The sequence below is a fragment of the Diceros bicornis genome, chromosome 13 (genome assembly GCF_020826845.1).
Source record: "Diceros bicornis minor isolate mBicDic1 chromosome 13, mDicBic1.mat.cur, whole genome shotgun sequence".
NCBI classification, from domain to species: domain Eukaryota; kingdom Metazoa; phylum Chordata; class Mammalia; order Perissodactyla; family Rhinocerotidae; genus Diceros; species Diceros bicornis.
The window spans coordinates 21,810,052-21,832,005 of NC_080752.1; the positions used below are offsets into that span (position 1 = coordinate 21,810,052).

The following is a 21,954-nucleotide window of genomic DNA, read 5'->3' on the forward strand; positions in this document are numbered from 1 at the left end:
GCCGAAGAAGCTGGAACTGGAGTGCGCTAGGCAAAAGAAGCTGGAACCAGAGTGTGCTGGGCCAAAGAAGCTGGAACTGGAGTGCGGTGGGCTGAAGTTACGAGCGCCAAGTCAACTGGAGCCTGAGCACAGGCCAAGCTGCAGCAGCTGGAGCCAGGGGGAGGGAGGGCGGTCAAGCCAAAGGAGCTGGGGCCGTGGCACGGTGGAGCTGGGGAAGCTGGGGCCGTGGCCTGGTCCAGCTGGAGCAGCTGGGGCTGTGGCATGGTGGGGCCTGAGCTGCCGCTTCCTCTGGTGTGGGGGCGCAGGCTCACCCCACTGCTGGTCAGGCCCGGGCACCTGGGGGCTGCTGTCTGTGGGGGTGGGACGCGGTCACGCTGCCCCTGCTGGTGGGGCCCAGGCACCTGGGGGCCACTGCCTCTGGGGACAGGGCTGAGCTGAACCGCCACTGTGCTGAAGTGCCAGTTGGGTGGGCCAGGTGGGAGAGGGGCTCTTACTTTCGCCTCCCGGATCTCCGAGGTTTCTTGCCTGGCTGTCGCTCTCTGCTCTCCTGAGGGGGTAGGTTGTTGAAACTACCCTCACAACAGTTCCTCTCCCTCCATAGGGGGATCCCCTCAGGCTGTGAGGGGTCTTGGAGAGTGCCATTTTTCACATGGCGAGCCGTCCCTCCCCCTCCTCTGAGAGCCACGGGGTCTCAGTCTCTGGGTCGCAGTCCTTGGGAAAGGAAGGGAGCTCCTCTTACCTTCTTCCACTTACTCTGGGGATTCCAGCACCTCAATCTTCGAGTGTACGGCTGCCTGGGTGCCTCAGATGTCCCGTGTTGTGTGAATAGCTTCTGTTGGAATATGAATGTCTTTTTTGTTGTGTCTTAGTGGGGAGAGCTTCAATGGGGGAAGCTCACTCTGCCATGATGCTGATGTCCTATCTCTGTCAACTTTTGATGACTTGGCCCCCCAATAAACTTCAGGCAGAGGCCTCTGCACATGCCCTCAGCATGGACATCACTCAGAGGACCTCAGAGTTCAAAGTCTCCTTCTTCCCCAAGCATTGCTGATTACTCTTCAGCCCGCTGAATGCCGAAATTCCCACTGTCACAGTATGGTTCTCTCCTTCTGGGTCAAAGTTAAAGGCTTCAGTACCTCCTAACAGAACTGGATTCCCTAAGGCCAAGACATTTAGCCAATGTCAGCCATTTTAGGCATTTTGACTAGAAATTACATTGAAGGTTCCTGAAAGAATGAGAAATGTTTGTACATTTTATTCAAGCTCATTTGATTACAGAGTTAATGTACTTGATTTTTAAAAAAAAAATTAATTGTGGTAAAATATACAGAACATAAAATTTACCATTTTGCTTATTTTTCTAAAAGTATACCTTTTTTCCAGAGTACTGATAAATATTAAGGTTTAGTTTTTATTATTTATGATGATATAGGTTTGTTTCTAATTAGCCTTCTAAATGTATTTATCCAGATGAACCAGTTTTTGTTTTCTTGTATTTCCCCTTGTGAGCTTTTAAGATGTGAAATGCTGTTTCACTTTGAGTTAATTTAATATAAGGGTATGTTCCATTCAAATATCCTGGACCAAAAGCAGATAATTCTTCTTGAAAGACTCTCATTTGCTTAGCTCTAAGTGCATTATCATGGATATGCAGGTTAACTTGTCCTTCTGTTCTGCTTTATCAGATCAAAATGTGTTTTTAAGAGATTATACATTTTCAGTGTGTGTGTGTGTGATTCTCATTCCCTCCTCCCCCGCTTATGTCCTCCCAAGTCGCCTGCAGCGCCAGCATCCCCTCCCTGCTGGGCTCATGCCTGTAACTGTCCAATGCAGACGCCTGTCGTGCCTAAACTTGTTACCTGCCAGCAATTAAATATGCCTTGTTGAAGTGAAGAGTCAAACCAGACTTAAAACAAAGCTTTTCAGTGCTGAGGTCCTAGTTTTATTCATTCCAGCCCGCTTGTGAGTCACTAACGGTGACAAATAACCATGTGTTCAACTGTGTTCATCTGAAATCACACGGGGGCCACTCAGTCATGTCCCCTCTCAGTGAGGTCTCACCATCAGAGTGTGAAATACAAATATTGATCAACTTTGAAAAAGCTTACAAATGATTCTGCTTTTTCCCTCCCTTCCCTTCAGTATCTCCTTTCAGGTAAAGGTTGTGACAGGAAAGGATGGGCAGACTGGTACTCCTTTTGTTATAGCAACCCAGCTTCCTCCTGGTTTCTGCCTCTTTTTCACCCCAGCAGCAACCATTTCAGGTACTTTTCAGTGGTTCTAAAATGTAGCTTTGTCCCTGATTTTCCACACTTGGACGTGGGGATTTGGTGTTCTCTGGCAGAATCAGATATTTTCCAAGAGTCTGTCCTTTGTAATTAAAAGATACATATTGAGATGACTTTATGAAGAATCAAAGTTTTAATGCATGAATTATGTTATTTTTTCCTGCTGTTGATGAAATGAAGAAGTTTTTGTCTCTGGTTCATTGGCTTACATCTATTAACTATTCAGCTTGAATGTTTTTCATTATTATTTGCTTTTCTGATACATCTGCTTTTTTATGCTTTTTGTATGATTGTGGCCTCTTTGTGATAGATTTTTCTCCTCTCTCTTCCCCCTTTCCTTGTCTGCTTTTTAAAAAAGGAGTAAATTTTCCAAATTATTTCCTTGCTAATGTAACTTTCTTTTGTTCTTTAGGCATGTTTTAGGTGATGAGTAGCAAAGAACAATGATTCTACATTTCTGAATACAAGAAAGTACCTAGAAACCACAAGTCACTTACTGTGTTCTTGTATACATAAGTTCTTTTTTAACTGTGATAAAAATACATAACATAAAATTTATTCTCTTAACCATTTTTTAGCATACAGTTCAGTGGTATTAAGTACATCCACATTGTTATGAAACCATCACCACCATCCATCTCCAGGACTTTTTCATCTTCCCCAAACTGAAACTCTGTCCCCATTAAACACTAACTCCTCATTCCACCTTCCCCAGCCTCTGGCACCCACCATTCTCCAGAGACTTCCTATAAGTGGAATCATACAGTATTTGTCCTTTTGTGACTGGCTAATTTCACTCAGCACAGTGTCCTCAAGGTTCATTCATGTTGCAGCAGGTGTGAGAATCTCCTTCCTTTTTAAGGCTGAATAATATCCCATCGTATGTATATATCACATTTTGGTAATCCATTTATCTCTCAGTGGACACTTGGGTTGCTTCCACATTTTAGCTGTTGTTAATAATGCTGCTTTGAACATGGGTGTACACATATCTCTTCTAGATCCTGCTTTCAGTTCTTTTGGGTATATATGCAGAAGTAGAATTATTGGATCATATGGTAATTCTTTGTTTAATTTTGTGAGTAACCACCATACTATCTTCCATAGTGGCTGTAACTATTTTACATTCCCACCAACAGTCACAGCGGTTCCAATTTCTCCACATCCTCGCCAACACTTCCTTTTCTTTTTTTTTTTTTTAATAATAGTAACCATCTTAATGGGCGTGCTATATACTTTTATGGCATAATAGAAAAATATGCACTGAATACATATGTACATAAAGCTGAAGACTTTCACAGTTTTAATATTCAATCAGCTAGCACCATTGATGGTATAGAATTGACTAGTGAGGGAGGGAGCATTTACAACACAGCTTTACCTCAAAGTAGCAGATGTGGTTTTGGCAGCACATGTAGAATCCCAAAGGAAGGGTCCCCTGGAGGAAGGGGAAGGACAGGGGGCTCTTGTGAGCAGAGGTGGGGCTGTCTGGGTGGAAAGGCACACTCCACCTCTGCCCTGGGAGGCACTGAGACCTACACACAGACCAAGGGGTGCTCAGCTCCCTTCTCACGTCCATGTTTTTAACAACTGAAACTGAATTCAGTGTGAGTCTCAAACCCACTGGCCATGGAAAATGTGAATTTTCTTTAATTTTTGTAAATTGATCATTATCTATGGAAGCATTTAGGAAGCTGCAGTTTTCACCTTAACAAATATTTTGTTAACCTTCTTTAGTGATCTACATTGTAGCAGATACAAAAGAAATAACAATCCAGAGTTTCTGCCCTTGAGTCTTCTTGGAACGTAATTTAGAAAATATTAGAAACAGCACAGGACATTGCATAATAAAGTGTGAAACTGCTTTCAGCAAAGTGCCAAAATGTGTGGGATACTCATTAGGTGCTTACATTGGCCAGGAGTGTGATATATAATTCATGTTTGTGATGATCTCTTTATGGAATGCAGCTAAAATATTATAGACTTGTGTGAAACAATTTGATTTATTTTCATATATCTAGCTATATGTATACAGAGATTTTGTAGAAAGCACTTTTAAAATTTTTATTTCAACTTTAAATTGATGTTGTATTATTGTATAGCCAAACGTTCTATAGCTGTTTCGTTTCAGATGCTAGAGCACTACAAGCATTTTCCCCAAGTTATTTTGAAAAATTTCAAACTTATAGAAAATGTAGAAAGAATAGTGCAATGAATACTAATAGACGCTTCACCTAGACTCACATTTGCCACATTCATGTGTTATCTATGTCTGTCTGTCTGTCTTTATCTACTCAAATCTAGCTCTCTACCATCTTTCTATCTATCAATCATCTGTCTATGTCTCATCTGTCTATCAATCAACTATCCATCTGTCTATCTATCTGTCATAGCACGTGTTTTCCAAATCATGTTCAAGTTTTAGATCATGCTGGTTCTTTCATGAGTACTTTATCACATATCTCCCAATAAGGAAGTTTACCTGCATAACCATAATGTTATATCACACCCATTAACTTTGATGCAATAATATTCAAAACTTCCCACCTGTATCAGAACATCCTCTGTAGCCGGGTTGTTTCCAAGCCAGGATTCAGAGGAGGGCCATGTGATGTCTTTAGCTGCCATGTCTACCTAGTCTACTTTCACCTAGAACAGTGTTTGTGTTTTCCTTCTCTCTCACGACACTGACATTTCTGAAGAGCCCAGGGCATTCACTCTTAGAGTTGCCACAACTTGGATTTTTCTGAGTTTCCTCAATATTAGATTTAGGTCAAACCTTTTTGGCAAGAATATTGTATAGGTGATGTTGTGCAAACATTATTTTAAAATCCTGTCTGGTGGATTGTTAAGGAGAGGTGGACATGCGTGCCCCTAGAGATGCAGATGCTGGCTGCCTGGGTGGTGCTGCAAGGCTGCTGGTATTGCGGCTCAGGACGGCCCGTGCTGGCACTTGGTTCATCTCCTTGTACTATCTGCTGGAATACTTTAAGGAGGCACACTCTCTATTACTAGCTGGGGCTTGGCCTGAACCCAAAGGCTTAGCAGTTGTCCATTTCTAAATACCTTCTTGCTCCTTCTATTCAGACGTTCTCTTCCTGTGGTCCTTTGTCTTGCTGTTGACCCACATCAGAGCCCTTTCCTGGAGGAATGCCAGCAGTAGGAATTAGACACCAAGCATTGAGCTTTCCCAAGAGGCCGCGTGAGCAGGGTGAAGACTTGATGGGCCAGTAACCTGTGGGCTGGGGCATCAGGCTGTGACCTGTCCTTCCGTTCTTTGTTGGGGTGAATTTGGCCCATCCAGCTTGCCTTATGTAGCATAGTATATATTGACAGAGATGTACTGACACATTTTAGAATTCTCTTTGGACTCACACACACATAAACAAATTTTTTTAACCACTTTGAGTCCATAAAACACAGGTATTTAATTTTATAGGCAAAATTTTTTTTAAAGTATCTTTTTCAAGCTTTTTTGGTATTTCTGAAACTCAGCTGGCTGCAGCATTCTGATCTATCTTTGAAATGGTCCTGCATGCTGGTTTTCATCATGAACCTGTATGAATCTCCATTCTAGATTGCTCTCTGAAACTGAACATTCTGCTTGAGGAAAGATCTCATATATAGGGATATTAAAACAAATGTTATTTTATATGAGAATAATGTCTGAGGATCAATACATATATGTTTCATATCTCAGAAATAGTCACCCATATATTTATGAAAGTGCCCTGGATCACTTTGATGCAGTTGATGATGAAGAAATCTCCGTATAGAGAGTCAAGGAGATGTGTGCTAGAAGTGATTGTGGGAGCGTACAGAATGCAGCCCACCCTCAAACGAGGCAAAGACTGAAGGTGTGCACTTGGAAGACAAAAGGTTTATTGTGCCTTATGCCAAGTAATAAAAATATAAAAATAAAGTAAAATGCTTTTAGTACATTTCAGATTCTCCTATGCCACACCCCCTTGTAGTGTTCTATATGATTTTCTCCTTATTTCAGTTAAGAGTTGGTCTTACAAAACATATTTTTATATTGTAGATTTATAAAACCCAAATCTCTCTACTTCCTACTCAGTAAGTGATTATACTCCTGATTTTTCTTTTTGTATTGTTCACTAATTACTAGGATTTTGTTTGCACGTAAAGAAGTTCTTGCTTTTGCCATCAGATCCACCCATACTTTAAGTTTTTTGTTAAATTATGTTATGGATTAGAGCTTTATTTTTTCCCAAAAACATTATCATTTTTTACTTTAGTTTATACAACTGTTTTTCTAAGCACTAGACTTAGTTTTAACATTAACATCTTTGATGTTTTTATTCTAACTTTCACTTTTTGTTAGTGTGCTAACTGCAGTTCTTACCCAGATGCTGCTTCTGAAACCTAGTTCTATTGTACTATCTTTAGTAAATTATAAACAGAAAAGTATGAAACAAATGGTAATAGCTTTTTTTCCTTTGTTGTCAAGTTCAAAGGCTAATCTGGAGTTTTTTGGAATTTATAATCATTGGCTGATAGATCTAAGCTGTGAAATCTTGTTGTTTGTTATGGAAACTGAAAAGATAGTGCGGAGATATTTCTTTGAAAATCAGTATGATATAAGTCAATGCACATTTACCTTCTGGAATGTTTGTCTTCTGATAGTACACACACATAGAGACTCCAGTACCTAGAAATGTGAATTCCATAGAAATGGAAGCGTTTAAGAGATAGCAGACACTGATGCCAGCAGGTGTTAGCAATTAACCAGCATTAAGCAAACAAACAAAATGAAAACTGCCAGGCACCTTTAGCTGTTTATTTCATAACTTTTTATCATTTTAATCAATCAACAAGTATATAACAAATGGGTTCTGTGGGCTCAGGAGAGTGATTGTGCCTTATTTCAGTGGTAATCAGAACCCATTTGTTCTTATTTAGAACGAACTAATTTAACATGCTGTTGACCATTTAGTGCATAGTGTTGGCCAGTTAGTGCATTGTGGTGGGAGATGTGGTGAAGATGCCCTCTCATATGGAGGTCGTACCAGCACCCAGGGAGTGGCAGTACCTGGGTCGACCAGGGGCCCTGGGACCTGGCCCTCAGCTCTGGGTTTATCAATGCACTTGCTAACCAAATGCATGAAAGACTACGTCACCCCCTTTAATATCAGGATATCTGGGGAGTTGAATTATTCAACAGCAGGTTTGGAATCAGAACAAAGTGAGATGGATAATCTCAAAAGATGCAGTTTATCCAGTCCTTGATAAGTCTAGCCTCACTGAGGTTACCTCTCTAGTGACTGTGATATAAATGTACGTGTTCTGCTTCCTTGAGCTATAATTCTGTGATATCACAGTAGCCTGCACTTCTGATGACAGCAGGTCTAGTACAGCATGAACTCTGAAGACAGAGCCTGGCTCACTGTCTTGTGCTGTGACTGGAATTTGATGTCACAGATTCTCCTAAGAGACCTTGACTGGAGGTGGGCCATCCTGGGCTGGGCCTCCAGCACCCAGGGCTGATCAGGAGTCCCTCTTGAGCAGCTGATGCTGACAAGGTACAAGTACAGGGTATCTGTGTCGAGACACCTGGCAGGTGCTGGTCCTGGAGCGCGGGCAGAGGGACTGGAGATCCTGCTAGCGTTTGGGGGCCACTGTAGACTCTGCCGCATGTAAACTTTGTATTTTTTGGCAGATTGTGCCTTTGTGCCTGTTTTGTTTACTCAACCACGTGTACAAGCTAATGGTGTTCGTGCAGGCTTAGAGATTATCCTTAAACGTGCTGAACACTTAATGCACTTGCGTGCAGTCAAGAGGGTGTTTGAATTTTACTTTCAATTGCAGAACTATCTATTATCTCGCAGACTTTGTAGGACATGTGGCCACAGACAGCGGATAAATAAACAGGCAGGCTGTGTCCCAATAAAACTATTTTATCAAAACAGGCGGCAGGCTGGATTTGGCCACGGGCTGTAGCTTGTCCATCCCTGCAATGGAGAAAGAGGAACAGGGAAAGCTTCTTGGAGGAAGTGGCGACTGATCTAGGCTCTAAAAGAGTGGGGTTTGGGTGATGGGAGACAGAGGCGGCACCTTCCAGAGTTGGGGATCCTGTAGGCAAAGGCAGAGCAGGGAAGAGACAGGCGAGGTGTAGACAGGTCTGATCATCTGGTTTGAGTAGCACATGAAGTGGGACTGAAGAAGGCCATCGTGATGGTGGAGAAAAGAAATGCTAAGGTAAGGCTTCCGTGGATCCATCAACAGTGCAAGTGAGTCACTGAGCATGAGGAAGACTGCCCTATGGAGGGTGAAGGGCTGACAGGGGAGGGAGGGAGGCGGCTGGAGAGTGGGGTGACACACGGCAGAGCTTTCGGGCAGACCCCATGGGTAGTGAAGAGGGCTGGGTTCATGGCCAAGGGCAGAGGTTAGCCACCCCTTGATTCTAGAAATTACCTTGTTGTTGTTGTTGTTCTAAAAGGTAAAATGAAACTTTTAAATCGACTACTTTGAGAACTTTTAGAACAGGCACAACTGCTGCAAACATAATTTAAAAGAAAAACTGTGATCATGTGTTATAACACAAAACAATTCGAAGTGTTTCTTTTCTTTTACCATTTGTAAATGTACAGCTCAGAGGCATTAAGCACATTCTCATTGCTGTGCAACCATCACCACCATCCGTCTCCAGACCTTTTTGTCTTCCCAAACTGAAACTCTGCATCCATTAAACACTAACTCCCCATTCCTCCCTCCAGCCTCTGGCACCCACCATTCTACTTTCTGCCTCTATAAATTTGACTACTCTAGAGACCTCATGTAAGTGGAATCCTACAATATTTGTCCTTTTGTCACTGGCTTATTTCACTTAGCATAACGTCCTCAAAGTTCGCCTTGTTGTGGCATGTGTCAGAATTTCCTTCCTTTTTAAAACTGAATATTATTCCGTTGCTTGTATATACCGTATTTTGTTCATCCATGCTTGGACAGTTGGGAAAGTAGTGCAGTTTTTACTTTATTTTTTTTATTTTATTGAGGTCATAATAGTTTATAACACTGTGAAATTTCAGTTGTACATTATTATTTGTCAGTCCCCATACAAATGCTCCCCTTCATCCCTTGTGCCACCCCCCAACCCCCTTACCTTCTGGTAACCACTAAACTGTTGTCTTTGTCTGTGTGTCGTGTGTTAGTTTATCTTCCACATGTGAGTGAAATCATATGGTGCTTGTCTTTCTCTGTCTGGCTTATTTCGCTTCACATAATACCCTCAAGGTCCATCCATATTGTTGCGAATCGGATGGTTTTGTCTTTTTTTATGGCTGAGTAGTATTCCATTGTATGTATGTATACCACATCTTCTTTATCCAATCATCAGTTGATGGGCACTTGGGTTGCTTCCACTTCTTGGCTATAGTGAAGAACGCTGCAATGAACATAGGTGTGCATAAAGTCTCTTTGAATTGTTGATGTTAAGTTCTTTGGATAAATATCCAGTAGTGGGATAGCTGGGTCATATGGTATTTCTATTTTTAATTTTTTGAGAAATCTCCATACTGTTTTCCATAGTGGCTGTACCAGTTTGCATTCCTGCCAGCAGTGTATGAGGGTCCGTTTTCTCCACATCCTTTCCAACGTTTGTTATTTTTTGTCTTGGTGATTATAGCCATTCTAACGGGTGTGAAGTGATATCTTAGTATAGTTTTGATGTGCATTTTCCTGATGATTAGTGATGTTAAACATCTTCTTATGTGCCTATTCGCTGTCTGTATATCTTCTTTGCAAAACTGTCTGTTCATATCCCCTGCCCATTTTTTGATCGGGTTGTTTGCTTTTGTTATTCAGTTGTGTGAGTTCTTTATATATTTTGGAGAATAACCCCTTGTCAGATATATGATTTGTAATTATTTTCTCCAAGTTCGTGGGTTGTCTTTTTGTTTTGTTCCTATTTTCCTTTGCCTTGCAGAAGCTCTTTAGTCTGATGAAGTCCCACTTGTTTATTTTTTGTTTCCATTGTCTGAGTAGACACAGTATTCGAAAAGATCCTTCTAAGACCCATGTCAAAGAGTGTACTGCCTATATTTTCTTCTAGGAGTTTTATGATTTCGGGTCTTATCTTCAAGTCTTTGATCCATTTTGAGTTAAGTTTTGTGTATGGCAAAAGATAATGGTCTACTTTCATTCTTCTGCATGTGGCTGTCCAGTTTTCCCAACACCATTTATTGAAGAGACTTTCCTTTCTCCATTGTATGTTCTTAGCTCCTTTGTCAAAGACTAGCTGTCCATAGATGTGTGGTTTTATTTCTGGGCTTTCAGTTCTATTCCATTGATCTGTGTGTCTGTTTATGTATCACTACCATGGTGTTTGATTACTATAGCTTTGTAGTATATTTTGAAGTCAGGGATTGTGATGCCTCCAGCTTTGTTCTTTTTCTCAGGATTGCTTTAGCTCTTTGGGGTCTTTTGTTGCCCCATATGAGTTTTAGGATTCTTTGTTCTATTCCGTGAAGAATGTCATTGGGATTCTGATTGGGATTGCATTGAATCTGTAGGTTGCTTTAGGTAGTGTGGGCATTTGGACTATGTTTATTCTTCCAATCCATGTGCATGGAATATCTTTCCATTTCTTTATGTCATCATCAATTTCTTTCAATAATGTCTTATAGTTTCATTGTGTAGGTCTTTCACCACCTTGGTTAAATTTATTCCTAGATATTTTATTCTTTTCATTGCAATTGTAGATGAGATTGTCTTCTTGAGTTCTCTTTCTGTTAGTTTGTTATTAGAGTATAGAAATGCAACTCTTTTTTGTAAGTTGATTTTGTACCCTGCAACTTTGCTGTAGTTATTGATTATTTCTATAGTTTTCCAATGGATTCTTTCGGGTTTTCTATATATAAAATCATGTTGTCTGCAAACAGCGAGAGTTTCACTTCTTCATTGCCTATTTGGATTCATTTTTCTTGCCTAATTGCTCTGGCCAAAACCTCCAGTACTGTGTTGAATAAGAGAGGTGAGAGTGGGCACCTTTGTCTTGTTCCTGTTCTCAGAGGGTTGGCTTTCAGTTTTTCCCCATTGAGTATGATGTTGGCTGTGGGTTTTTCATATATGGCATTTATTATGTTGAGGTGCTTTCCTTCTATACTCATTTTATTCAGAGTTTTTATCATAAATGGATGTTGGATCTTGTCAAATGCTTTCTCTGCATCTGTTGAGATGATCATGTGGTTTTTATTCCTCATTTTTTAATGTGGTGTATCACATTGATTAATTTGCAGATGCTGAACCATCCCTGTGTCCCTGGAATAAATCCCACTTGGTCATGGTGTATGATCTTTTTAATGCATTGTTGTATGAAATTTGCTAGTATTTTGTCGAGGATTTTTGCATCAATGTTCATCAGTGATATTGGCCTGTAATTTTCTTTTATTGTGCTGTCCTTGTCTGGTTTTGGTATCAGGGTAATGTTCGCTTTGTAGAATGAGTTAGGAAGCTTCCTCTCCTCCCCAATTTTTTGAAAGAGTCTGAGAAGCAAAGGTAGTAAGTCTTCGTTGAATGTTTGGTAGAATTCACCAGGGAAGCCATCTGGTCCTGGACTTTTATTTTTTGGGAGGTTTTTGATTAGTGTTTTGATCTCCTTACTGGTGATTGGTCTATTCAAATTCTCTATTTCTTCTTGATTCAGTTTTGGAAGGTTGTATGACTCCAAGAATTTATCCATTTCTTCTAGATTATCCAGTTTGTTGGCATATAGCTTTTCATAGTATTCTCTTATAATCTTTTGTATTTCTAAGGTGTCCATTGTAATGTCTCCTCTTTCATTTCTGATTTTACTTATTTGAGCCTTCTCTCTTTTTTTCTTGGTGAGTCTAGCTAAAGGTTTGTTAATTTTGTTTATCTTTTCAAAGAACCAGCTCTTGGTTTCATTGATTTTTTTCTATTGTTTTTTAGTCTCTATTTCATTTATTTCTGCTCTGATTTTTATTATTTCCCTCCTTCTGCTTATTTGGGGCTTTGTTTGTTCTTCTTTTCCACTTTTTCCAGTTCCTTTAGGTGCACTGTTAGATTGTTTATTTGAGATTTTTCTTTTTGTTGAGATAGGCCTGTATTGCTACAAACCTCCCTCTTAGAACTGCTTTTGCTGTATCCCCTAAATTCTGGCATGTCATATTTTCATTTTCATTTGTTTCATTTCATTTCATTTGTTTTTTGATTTCTTCTTTGATTTCTTCATTGACCCAGTCATTGTTCAGTAGCATTTTGTTTAATCGCCACGTATTTGTAGCTTTTCTGATTTTCTTCCTATAGTTGATTTCTAGTTTCATAATGTTGTGGTCAGAAAAGATGCTTGGTATTATTTCAGTCTTCTTAAATTTATGGAGACTTGTTTTGTGGCCTAATATGTGATCAATCCTGGAGAATGTTCCACGTGCATTTGAAAAGAATGTGTATTCTTCGGTTTTTGGATGGAGCATTCTGTATATATCTACTAAGTCCATCTGGTCTAGTGTGTCGTTTAAGGCCAGTGTTTCCTTATGGATCTTCTGTTTGGATGATCTATCCATTGGTGTAAGTGGAGTGTTAAAGTCTCCTACTATTATTGTGTTACTGTCTATTTCTCTTTTATGTCTGTTAATAATTGCTTTGTATATTAGGTGCTCGTATGTCGGGTGTATAGATATTTATGAGTGTATATCCTCTTGTTGGATTGTTCCCTTGATCATTATGTAGTGCCCTTCTTTGTCTCCTGTTACAGTTTTTGTTTTAAAGTCTATTTTGTCTGATATGAGTATTGCTACCCCAGCTTTCTTTTTATTGCCGTTTGCATGGAGAATCTTTTTCCATCCTTTCACTTTCAGTTTGTGAGTGTCTTTAGGTCTGAAGTGTGTCTCTTGGATGCAGCATATATATGGATCTTGTTTTTTTTTATCCAATCAGCCACCCTATGCCTTTTAATTGGAGCGTTTAGTCCAGTGACATTTAAAGTAGCTATTGATAAGTATGTACTTACTGCCATTTTTTGGTGTTTTAGTAGTTCTTCTCTGTTCCTTTCTTCTTCTCTTTCTCTCTTCCCTTGTGATTTGATGACTTTCTTTAGTATTATGTTTGGGTTCCTTTCTCTTAGTTTTTTGTGTATTTATTATAGGTTTCTAGTTTGTGATTACCATGAGGGTCATATATAATAACCTACATATATAGCAATCTGTATTAAGTTGATGGTCTCTTTAGTTTGACTTCTTTCTAAAAGCTCTACTCTTTTACTCCCCTTCTCCCACATTTTATGTTTTTGATATCTTGTGTAACCTCTTTTTTGTGTGTTTGTATCATTACCCTCTTATCATGGAAATAGATAATTTTTTCCTATTTGTGAGCTTCTCTTTCCCCCTTAAATGAGTCCCTTTACCATTTCTTGCAGGACTGGTTTCTTGGTGACAAACTCCTTTAATTGTTGCTTGTCTGGGGAACTCTTTATCTCTCCATCCTGCAGGGTAGAGTGTTCTTGGCTGTAGGTTTTTTCTTTTTAGCACTTTAAATATATTATGCCACTCTCTTCTAGCCTGTAAGGTTTCTGCTGAGAAGTCAGCTGATGGCCTTATGGGGTTTCCTTTGTATGTAACTTGTCTTTCTCTTGTGGTTTTTACGATTCTCTTTTTATCTTTAATTCTGGACATTTCACTTATGATGTGTCTTTGTGTGGGCCTCTTTGGGTTTTTCTTTTTTGTGCGTCCTGTACCTGGATGTCTGCTTCCTTCCTTAGGTTAGGGAAGTTTTCAGCTATTATTTCTTCAAATAGATTCTCTGCCCCTTCGTCTGTCTCTTCTCCTTCTGGGACACCTATAACACGGATGTTAATGCACTTGATATTGTCCCAGAGGTCCCTTATACTGTTCTCACTCTTTTTCTTCTTTCTTTTATCTCTTCAGCTTGGGTGATTTCCTCTACTCCTTCATCCAGCTTGCTGATCTGTTCTGTATCCTCTACTCTGCTTTTAAGCCCCTCTCGTGAATTTTTTATTTCCAGTATTGTATTCTTCATTTCTGATTGGTTCTTTTTTATATCTTCCATTTCTTTGCTGACATTCTCACTGAGTTCATCCATTATTCTCCCAAGATGGGTGGGCATCCTTATGACCCTTTGTTTGAACTCTCTGTCAGATAGATTGCTCATTTCTGTTTCATTTAGTTCATTTTCTGGGATTTTGTCCTGTTCCCTAACTTGGAACATATTCCTTTGCCTCCTCATTTTGCCTCTTTCTCTGTGCTTTTATCTATGTATTAGGTAGGTCAGCTACGTCTCCTGATCTTGGAGAGGTGGCCTTATGTAAGAGATGCCTTATGAGGCCCAGCAGTGTGCTTCCCTCTCATCACCAGTTCCAAATATTCCAGGAGTGACCCCTCTCTGGGCTACATGTGTCCTTCTGTTGTGGCAGGGTTGCTCTTGCCATAGGTGCCCAGGGAGGCTAAGCTGTCTCCGTGGCCAGCTGGTTATAACGCTCAGCTGCGTGTGGTTGTTGTGGGCCCTTCAGTCTCTTTATCGGGTGTGGGGAGCCCCAGCACAGTTGGCTGCAAGATCTAATAGCACATTCCTGTTGCAGTTTTTCTATTAGGTGAGTAGGCCACCAGTGTAGCTGGTTGTTAGGCTCAGGGGCTTACAATTGCTATAAGCCTCTGGCCTATAAGGCTCTTGTCTGCTCTCTGAGGATTGCAGCTGGGTGGGGCTGGCCCCAGGCACAAGAGCACCCAGTTGTTTCAGGCTTTGGAAGGTGGGGCTGATCCCATATGTGGCTGTTTGAGAAGCACACGTCTTCTGCAGCTGACAAGCCCCACCACCCACAGGGCCACACACACAGTCAACACAGTCCTGCCCGGTACGCACACCCCGACCCCCTGAAGTGGATCCAGTTGCTGCAAGGCAGGAGCCCCACAGACTCCAATAATGCCCCACACGCTCCACCCACTCCTCATGCACACCCTGCCCCACAGAGGTGGACCCACTTGCCAGGCTGCAGAGAATCCAGGCAGCTTGCTTCTGCAGGCCCACAAGTTGCCCAAAGGCTTGTTGTTGGGTGGGGCCAGTCCTTAGGGTGGGCTGCTTTCCTTGGCTGAGTTGGATTAAATCGGTGCTCTAGTGGGTGAGGCAGACCCTGGACTAGCAAGTCACAGGGAGAACTCCAATGGTGTCTGCCAGCATGTATGTCAGCATGCCCATACCCATGCCAGGTCACAACAATGGCTGCCACCAATGTCCCAGTCCCTCGAGAGGTCTCACCTTTCATGGAGATGCACCCAGAGCCTATCAGGTGAGTCTCTTTTCACCAAAGGACTGTGCACCTTTCTTTCTGGTGATTTTAGGTTGCTTTCTGAAATGGGTGAATTTGTGTATGGGCCCTTTAAGAGCCGGCTTTAAATTCTTTGTGACTCAGCTTTTCTAGGGGTACTCCCTGTTGTTGTTAGTAGCCAGCAAAGCCAGATATTACGACACTTGTCTCAGTTGTGTTGCGTCCAAAAATTGCCTATAGCAGCAACACTCCCCTCCCTGGCTCAGGTCCCCCACTCCTCCAGGGAAGGCTGCATACCTTTGGGTTCCCTCTGCATGGCCGTGAAGTCTTGTGGCTTGTGAAAGTGACGTTTTTTGTCTCCAGAAGGGAATTTCTGCCACTTCTACCTCAGTTAGGACTGCCACTTGTTGCAGGGGTTCCGCTTATCTAGTTTTCAGTTCTCTCTCAGGGGTAATTTTTCCAAGAATAGTTGTATGTCTGCTGGCCATGGGAGGAGGTGAGTTCCGAGTCTGCCTATGCCGCTATCTTGACTTCTCTTAAGGTTCAATTTATTAATTTTTGTCTCTATGTTTAATGTACCCTGTGATCTGTGTAAGAAACCTTTGCCTGTCCCAAAGTCATGAGAATATTATCCTGTATTATCTACTACAAATGTCATTGTTTTAAACACCACATTTGGATGTAAAATCCACCTGGAGTTGACTTTTGTTTATGGTGTAAGTAGGAATCAAGATGAATTTCTTTCCTGTGTGGGTAACCAGTGCCCCTGGGCCATTTACTGAGAAGACTGTCTTTTCCCCAGTGCTCTGCCTGCCTCTTCTGTCACATACAAATGTTCGTATGTCTGGGTCCCAGGAGGACTCTATTCTTTCTACTTCTCCTTGTGGCTGTCCCTGCACTATGACAGCACACCTCCCTGATGACTGTAGCTTTATACCAAGGCTTCATATCTAGTAGCAGAAGCCCTCCAAGTTTATTCTCCTTCAAGATTGTCTTGACTAAATGTGGCCACTAGTATTTCTATGGAGATTTTGAAATTGCATAGTCAGTGTCCACAAGATATCTGCTGAGATACTTTATTGTGATTGTATGAATCTGTAGATCAATGAGGGGAGAAGTGACATATTAACAATACATAGCAAAGCAAACAAATAAAAATACCAAAAAAAAACCTGAACCAAACGAAAACATCACAATAAAGAAGGAAGAAATGATAAACTGAGAAGAAATATTTGTAATTCATGTCACAAAAGGGTTCATATCCCCAATTAGAAAAAGTTCCTAGAAATTGATAAGAAAAATAACACATAGTAGAAAAATTGACAAAAGACACGAACCCACAGTTCACGGAAAATGATATATAAATAGTCCTAAATGTATGAAAATATGCTCAAGCTCAGTCATACCATGACAAAATTGTCATATTGAAGATGTAACAAAGCCAGGGGAAAATAGAGAAGGGACTCCTTCCTCTCAGACTTTGCAGGCCCACCAGGTCCAGCACCCTGAGGACCTGCCTGACTGCACTGGGGGTGCCCATGGGGCTGCAGAAGATATGGGGTTCTCGGAGGCTGCAGGTAGAGGATCTCAAAGAACTCATCTCATGAGCAGAACAGCTGGTGCAGTGCTCATGCCAGCGGCAAGGCAGGGCTCAGGGGCACTCACAGTCCTGGGGCTGCTTGTGAGCACTGGGCCTTCAACAGGAGACCTGGCTGCTCCCGCTCCATGTCCACCAGCATCTGCCCATGTTAGGAGGCCTGTGCACCTGTGCCCACTTGAGCTCGCCCACTCCAACACCCCATCCAGTGTCGATGGAGCCTGAAAACATGCCCTGCTGTGCTTGTGCTTATGAAATTCTGCATTCAGCCCCTCTTTGTATAATTGGGAAACTGAGGCTCAGAAAGAGGCAGGCCCAGGGCACAGTATGTGGTCAGAGTCAAGAAGAAAAGTGAGGACACCGGCTTCATAGGCCCGGGCCCAACTCCTCCAGTCATGTTTACTTTGGAAATGAAAGCCCCTAAGATCCTAGTTTGGACTAGGATCCTACCCAACCCCTCCCAGTTTGGACCATTTTCCTTCCTGCATCCCCACAAGCACGCAGGCATGCACAAACAGAAGCAGACTTCCAGCTGGGGACTATGGGAGGGTGGTTAAGAAGAGCAGACACCCTGAAAATGACAAGGGAAAGAGGAGAGAGGGGTTGGAGCCAGCTCTGCAATAGAGTAGGGGCATCCATTCTCCCGGCAACATGTCCAGAGGTCCATAGCATGAAGGCGATCCTTAAATTTCCCACAGTCCTGCCTGGGCAGGGGCCAACTCCATAGTAGTCTCCAGAGGACAGGGACTGGGGTCCTGCAGTCTACTGTGCTAGGCTCCTGGAAGTGGACCGAGCATACTTCATCCCCTAGTATAGACAGGGACTACAGGAGAGAAGGTCTCAGTTTCCTTCTCTACAAATTGGGCTCTTGCAATGGCAGTACCCAAGGGTTCTGCATGCTTGGAAAGTCTGTAGACCTTGATTCTCTACCAATGACCCATTGTCCTCCAAGGACATGGATAAATGCTTCCCACTCCCTGAAGGTCCTTCGTGGCAGAGAGGAGCTTGGGGAATGAGGACTTGGGGTAGGGAAGAACAAGACAGAGCCAGGGACTGAAAGTTAAGGGTCCAGGAACAAGACCACTCATACTTGGATCCTTGGGGTCCTCATTTGGAAGTAGGGGGAATCATTGCCCTGGCTGAGGTGAGGATGCCTTCTGAGAAAACTAGACACCCCAGAGGGGAGTGGCAAAGAGGGCGGCAGGAGTGTCTTCTGAGGTCCCTTCCACAGCCCTGAAATCCTTCAGGGCCTGCTGTTTTACTCCTGGGACTCCGGAGAGCCTTTGCCTTGAGGTCACCCAAAGAAAGATTCCTGCCTGGGGCTGCAGTGCTAGTGCTGGCCACCAGGGGACAGGCAGCCTCCTGGTTCATGGTGCCCACTGAGCTTTGCTGGAGCAATTGGGGCAGGAAGAGCCATGCAGAATGTCATTTCGGCCACGCCTCTGCTTCAGAAACAATATGCACCTCCTACGATTAGTGATCATTTCTACAGAATGAGCTGGGCAGAGGCAGGAAGAAGAGCTCCAAGATCTCCCCATTTATTTATTTATTCGGAGATTTATTTATTTATTTATTCCGAGATTATGGCTCACCCTGTGCCAGGTGCCAAATGGTCTCTCTCTTCCAGGAGCTTTCAGTCTGGAGGAGAGAAGGACAAAAGCACAGAAGCAAGACATGTGAAAGAAAAGAGTAAGTGCTAACCTGAAAACAAAGCAGGGTGTTGTGAGAGATGAGATGGCAGTCGCTGGGTAGGAAGATCTGAAAGGCCTCACTGGGGTGACATTTACTGAGACTAGAATGACAAGAGAGAGCCATCCCTGCACAAGTCTGGGAGCAGTGTGTCAGGGAGAAGGCACCACTGGTACAGAGACTTGCAGGCAGAAGTGAGTTTGACCTGAGGCGGTTAGAAAGGTGACCAGTGTGGCTGGAGCGAGCCTGGGAAGAGAGAGGAGCAGAAGGAGGAGGGCAGGGCCAGATCTTGGGGGCTGTTAGATTGTTAGTTATCCCTTCCTCTCTGAAAGCGTTGCCCCAATACCATGCATCTTAAAACTACAAATATTTAATAGCTCACAAGTTTTGTGGATGAGGAATCCAGGCTTCGATTAGCTTGGTTCCTCCAATTCTATACATTTCTGTGCAACTTGTCATTTCACAGACTGCATCAAATCACTGTAGGGCTGTCAGGTCAGGAGCTGTGGCCTTAATGTGACTTCATAATATCCCATAAAGGAAGTCATTTGCCACAGCAATTCAGCTTTTCAATGTTGTCGGACCTTGACATGATTCAATTCTGTTGCCATTTCAGCAGTGCTGCAGGAACATCTTAAATGTGTCCTCATAGACTGTGTTAGTTTGCTGGGTCTGCTGTAACATAGAACCACCAAGTGGGTGGATGGCCCCTCATGCTTACTGGCACGGTACTGGTTTCTGTCTTTGTAGAGCTCCACCCAGGACATTGTCAAGGAGCTGGTTGATGGGTTCAACTCCTCCATCTCACTAGACAAGGGGCAGATGCATCTGGCGATGAACAATGGCCAACACTGGTCTGGGGTAAGTGTGGGCACATAGTGGTCTCCATACCCAGGACACTGAGAGGACCGGGGTGAACCCAGAACCCAGTCAATCTGCTGAATCCCCTGGGTTCCTTCCAGGAATGTGGTTTCCCCAGAGCCTTCCGCTTCATGCCAGGTGCTGATGAAGCCTCAGGTAGTTTAGAGGGAATGTCATGCAGCCCATGGTAGGGGCAGTTCTCAGTTCTGACCTGTGTGATCTTGAGCAGCCCCTTGAAATCCCTAACCCTCTGTTTCTCAATATCTACAGTGGGGACGTTTGTTGATGACTCACTGAGATAATGCTCTTAACACAGGCTATCAATACAGGGAGGTGCTATTGTTTCTCAGCTAACACAAAGCCTTGAAGGTACTGGTTGTTTATCACTCTCCCCAAAATCAAATGATGCTTTTAAAGCCTGGAACCTTTTTCTGTGTGGGCACTCATGTCCCTCCTCTTGCCCAAGTTCCTGAGGTGATGGGAGTTTCTGGTCTGAGCTCCAGACCCTGATCCTCCTGGTGGCTCATGGTGATGCCACTCACTATTTGTTCCTCCTCGTCCACTTGGTGTGAAAAGGAGTCAACCCTCTCCCGGGATGAGGCCTACTCAATGCCGACCCCCAAGGCAGGCACAATGGAGAAGGTGGTAGAGTCCCTGGTACCAGCTTTCCCGGATAGAAACATCTCCTACATTGCCGCCTTCCCATGCATGTACCAGGTCTTCACCACCACCCAACAGGTACTGGACTAGCTGCCCCATAGGCGAGTGCTGCCGCCTCCAGAGCACAGTGGTTAGTGTCCCATCTACCAACCGTGTGTCTGGGGAATGTCAACACACCTCTGTGAGCTTTACTTTGCTCTTCTGAAAAGTGGGTTGGTAAGAAGATGAACCTCATAAAGTTATTTTAGGAAATCATGGAATCAGCCAAGGCAGGTGCTTACCTGGTGCCTGGTTCTGCAAAAAGGGCTGGGGAATGTGCTGTGGTTGTTCATGGTGATTATTTTGCTTTCCCCCATGAAAAGCAGACTTCCTCACGCATCACTGGGATTTAGCCTTTCTGAGTTTGGAAAACCAGATGGACACCCTGTCCAGGAGTTTGAGGTTCTCTCCAGCTGATCTTGACTGCTACATGGCACACATTTACAACTTGCAATGCAACACTGAGACAGACACCGTTAATAATTCACTGAAGTTTAATATATACATAATATTTGCACAATATCGTCTAGAGAAAGGTAGTTTGATGAAGGTTCAATTTAAGGAAAAGATCAGTCTCTTCTTCACTACTAACGAGGGATAATCCAAACAGTCCGTGAAGTGAAACAAAGTCCCACTTTTCTTGGTGTGCTCTAGGAATTCCAAAAGTCTGTCGATTTGGAGGAACTGACCGCGAAGGAGCCGTCTGCGGTGTCCAGCAGGTGAAGGCAAGGGTCTCCAACCCAGCGAAGGGGCTCCCCTGCATCCACTGGCCTCAGGAACGCTCCGATGGAGGTCCAGCTGGCTGGAGGCAGCCAGGCGGCTTGGGAGGCCTGCGTGGAGGGGGAGAGAACAGCTCCGCTTTAAGACCCAGGCCCACTGCCGGGGAAGGGACCAGCAGGGCTTGGCTCTCGGCCTCCGGGCAACTTTGGCAAAGCTCCTCGTGATGTGCTGGATCTCACGACCGCTTCTATGGACGCGAGCGCTTTTAGCATCTCGGCAATCTTTTCTTCTTCTTTCGACCGTTTGGCTCTCGCTGGAATGGTGTGTGTCCACGGATGTGCGTGTGACCTGTGCGGGAAGTCACGGTTCTGGAAGGCTTATCAGTATCTGCTTCTGCTCCCTCCAGGCCCAGCCTCACGGGGAGCTCACAGTCAAGTTCAGTCCTTGGGAATTTTCTGGAAGCCTCTTTCTTTCCCCGGCACAGAACTGGGGGATAAGAGCCCCATGGCTCTTCCTCATGCTCAAGGCAGAGCCGGGGATGTGGGGTCCACTCCAGCACATTCCCCTGCACCCACGAAACTCCGATCATAAAAGAAGAACCACCGAGATCGAGCCAGCTCCTCCCTTTCCAGGACACTGCAGATCACCTCTCTGGGATTTGGAGCAGGACCCAAGGCTGGCTCTGGTCTCACAGGCCTGTGCTCCTTCCCTTGACTCGGCTGTACACTCCCAGCCACGCATTTGTTCCGAGGCTGTGGCATCTCTCCGTAGCGTTGGCTCTCCCTGGCTGTCACAGGAAGGGAGCTCAGCCAGGACTTGCCTCTCCCTTTGTCGTCGGAGGC

General features: G+C 43.5%; 1 long non-coding RNA gene across 1 annotated transcript; it reads left to right on the forward strand.

The window, feature by feature from the left end:
* Positions 1-17,167: 17,167 nt before the first annotated feature.
* Positions 17,168-21,109, forward strand: LOC131412670 (uncharacterized). The gene is made up of 3 exons (XR_009221826.1): positions 17,168-18,832; positions 19,583-19,693; positions 21,047-21,109. It is a non-coding gene; the product is annotated as an uncharacterized LOC131412670 (long non-coding RNA).
* Positions 21,110-21,954: the final 845 nt, after the last annotated feature.